Raw genomic sequence first — 4,116 nt, forward strand, 5'->3', positions numbered from 1 at the left:
GAAGGCCCCCTATGAGGTGGATTGATTCAGTGACTGGGATAATTGGGATGGGAGTGTCAGAGACAGTGTGATTGGCACAGGACAGAGCGGAGTTTAGGATTGTTGTACATAGGGTCGCTATGAGTCGCAGGCGACTCGACGGCACCTAACAACAACAACAACAACAACATAAAGAAATTTATAAATATAGATTTTTCTTTATGTGTATTTTAACATCTTTGTCTTAAAAATTATGGATTAATGTGGCATTCTGTAAATTATACATTACCTTTGAAAAGGAACAAAACATTGGACAACTACTATACCCTGACTTCAAGAGAAGAAATCAAAGATAACCAGATTCAGTTACCTGATTACCTAACGTATTTTTGAAAATGGAATGTAGCTAGAGCTTGATGTTATAATATTGTTTTAAAAAACAAAATGAGTTATTGTCAACAGAATTATTCCCTTGTCGGGTGGGTCAGGCCGATGGGAACAGGATTCCAAAGTTTAAGGGTTTCTAACATAGTTACTAAAATGCTTTAAAGATGTTTTAAACAAGAGGCCCAGCTACAAATGGGCTGCTGATCAATAAAGCCCACCTTCTAGGTCATACATGCTTCAAATAAGAAGCCCTAACCTCTTTTTTCTCAAATTGGGAAAATCTGTGCTAAAGGACTTCTCCAAATTACTGAGGAGCAATGATATCAGTTTGAGGACAAAGGTGTCACTGATTCAGGCCAGGGTCATTTCAGTCACTTACTATGTATCTGAGAGCTGGACAATGAATAAAGATGACAAAAATAACTTGATATCTTTTAGCTGTGGTGTTGGAGAAGAGTGCACAATATCTTATAGACTACCAAAAGAACAAACAAATACAATGTGCAAAACATGCAGTCAGAAAGTTCGCTGAAGGCAAACTTGAAAAAGCTTCTTTTCACATATTTTGAGCGTGTTGCCCAAAAAAGCTATTCCTTGGAGAGGAACATCATGCTTAGAAAGGTTCAGGGTCAGCAAAAGAGAGGAAATCCCTCAACCAAATGGATTAATACCGTGACTACTCCTCAATTGTGTCAGAAAGTGTGAGGATGGTACAGGACAGGACAGAGTTCAGATCTGTTGTTCATTAGGTAACTATAGGTCATATTCCACCTAAGAACAACAACATAGTTACTAAATAATGAACATTGAGATTGTTCTATCACCTCAATGCTATGTTCGGCAGAAAGTTTTCTCATAATAATCAATGCCAAGTGTGTATAACTCTGCTATATTTTTAAAGATTTAATAATCAAAATACCAAAAGTAATTAGTTGATATTTACTCTCAATTCTTTAAGGAACAGAAACAACTCCTTCCTAAACAATAAAAGTTATTTTATTAAGTATAGCATATTTTCAACAATACATATGTAAGAGGATAAAAAACACACACATTTTTTTTCACTTCCATTCAGTGTTCTCTCTGTTAATACTCCAAGTCCATTTATGCCAACAGTAGCAACTTTCTTTTTTTTCCTATATACAGACTCAAGCATTTAACGTCACAGGGTTATTAATCACACTTTGCACTTAGATGACCTGAGTCTGAAAAAAGCATTGCTTATAGTTCCATAAACAGTCATTAATCTTTTAAAAAAAATCAGCTTATGTATTTTTAACACATTTTGTAAAAATATAATTCCATTTATACAATTATCCTAGCCTTTCCACTTTCAGAGAAACCATTTTCATGAATGTTTTTCTAAATATGAAAGCTAGTAATAATTTCTGTACAGTGAAATTATCAAAAGAACATGATCTCTTCGCCTAACTGCTGAGCAGCCTTCACGCTTTTATCCTTTATTAGAGATCATTTGTTTCCATGAAGTTTTGTCTAAAGTTGGGTTAAGTCTTCCAGTGGGGTACGTCCATTCCTTTCAGTGTGTCGCTTAAAATAGCACCTTTATATATATTTGTTTAAGTAATTTTATTTTTTCCAGAATGAAGCTGTAAGATCTAAAGACATATTTTTTTAATTCATCATTGTTTTGCCAACCCTGTGCACGTTGTTCATAGCAGACAATATATTTTGTTATTGAATAATGAATATATCAGACCTAAAGTTCTGGTTAAAATTCAGTCTCTATTGTGAGCTCATGATATGATGTTAGGCAAATTTTGTAATTCTCTCTTTCCTTCTTTTAAGAAAAGGAAGAGACAACATTTTGAGAGCAGTTATTGTTTACCAAGTCATGTGCTGAGTAATTTACATACATGTATTTATTATGTCCTATAAAATTCTATCATGTAGATACTTTTACTAACCTTTAATTATAATACAAATAATGATACCCCTGAAAGGCAGAATTAGGAATTTTGGTCTGTGAAAACAGAATTAGGGATTTTGGTCTGTGCATTCAGTCTCAAAAATTCTTGCTCTTTGCCCTAAACTGATCATATAGCTTCTTTAAACTCCAAAATCAGTGGCGGTGATGAAACTTTGCTTAGTTTTGTTTGTTTGTTTTTTGTTTGTTTTTAGGAAGGAACTGTATTTTGAAATAGCTGGTTACTCCTAAGTGGCCTTCCACCTGCAAGGGTGGGGCAGGGTGGGGTGGCAGTGAAGGTGGAAGGGGCCACTGTCTAGCCCTACAAGATTGGCAGCTTTCAGACGCCTAGGATATGTTTCAGGAAGGCTCCATAGTTGATGCAGCCATTGCTGTCCTCATGTCCTGCCAGGACAGTCTCCACCTCCTCCTCAGTCATCTTCTCTCCTAGCTTGATGAGGATAAGTCTGAGCTCTGTTCCTGTGACTTTGCCATTTCCCTCCTTGTCAAACACCCGAAGCCCTTCCAAGTTGTCCTCATATGGGCCTTGAACCTGGTTCCTGGCCATTGCTTGAACATGGGCAGGAAAGTGTCTAAGTCCACACACCGGGACTTTAACTCATCACTCTTGGAGTTCCCCAGGACCTTAAGCACTTCAGCCCTCATCACATCCCACATTGGACCATGCCATCACCTACTTGGTCAAACAGCTGAAAGGCTTCCTTGCACTTCTCCAGTTAGTCCTTGTTAAACTCGATCATCACTTTGAAGGGATCAATGGAAGGGTTCCTGGGGTTTTTCAGGAGCGGAGAGGCAGTGGGCTCAGCCTTGACCTTTGGCTTTGAGGTAGCGGCCCGCACTGGTTTCTTCACAGGAACATCTTTCTTATGAGGCATCATGTCCAGTAGCCAAAGCATGGCGGCACCCGTCTCTGTTTAAATAGCCAGTCCTGTGGGATCGAGGAAAAGGGAGAAGGCAGTGACCACTTTGCTTAGTTTTAATTCTAAAACAAGCTTGGGAGCAGGAGTGGCATCCGCTTCCAAAATAACTTGCCTCTGTTAACTCTATGAGCTTGGAGAAACAATGAAAGTTATACAAGTGTTCAGATCTTTCTTTCACAGGGTCACTATGACAACCCAACAACATATAGAGAGCTCTGTTGGCCTAGTGGACAGAGAGGACAGAGAGTGATGCTATCAAGCCAAAGGTGGGTGATTTCATCTGTGGCCCTCAGGCCTAATTTAATTGTTTTTGGTCAAACATTCCACTAAGTGGCATAGCACTGGTCTGTCCATTTGCTGTACAGAGGTAACTCGTGGTTTCTATGATGGTGAACACTGTGACACTGATGTGTCAAGTGTGAGAATGGTTACCTACGGTGGACAGTGTTTGGTAGAGCTTGCCGATTAAAACAAGCTTGAAAACAAGATTGGCATTCACGTACAAAATTGCTTGCCTCTGGAAACCTTATGAACAGGGAGAACGGATCAAAGTCATGCAAGTGTTCAGGTCTTTTGTCAACAACACTTAACAACAACAACAACAATGTTTTATTTCTAAAGTAACCATTATAACAACTTAGTATTCTGCTCTAATAATGAAATTAACAGTTTCCATAATATACCACATTGAATAAGTTATTTGGTTTTAGTGTTGGAATAATGAAAGTAACAAGTCTGCTCACAAGATTTGATTTAAATAGAAGAATGAATAGTTCTAAAATATTGGACATTTTTTTCTGAATTAATTTGTATTTGGAAGAATGAATCATCCAGACTCCTAGTTAGGAAGGTTCAAATTGTTGCCCCAAAGTGGCAGATTGCAGA

General features: G+C 37.9%; 1 pseudogene; it reads right to left on the reverse strand.

Annotated features, from left to right (window-relative positions):
• Window positions 1-2,630: 2,630 nt before the first annotated feature.
• On the reverse strand, window positions 2,631-3,207 carry LOC102870831 (annotated as a pseudogene).
• Between the last annotated feature and the right edge of the window lie 909 nt (window positions 3,208-4,116).

The sequence above is a fragment of the Elephantulus edwardii genome, unplaced genomic scaffold (assembly GCF_000299155.1).
Source record: "Elephantulus edwardii isolate Elephantulus edwardi_28Jun2011 unplaced genomic scaffold, EleEdw1.0 scaffold00105, whole genome shotgun sequence".
Lineage (NCBI taxonomy): Eukaryota > Metazoa > Chordata > Mammalia > Macroscelidea > Macroscelididae > Elephantulus > Elephantulus edwardii.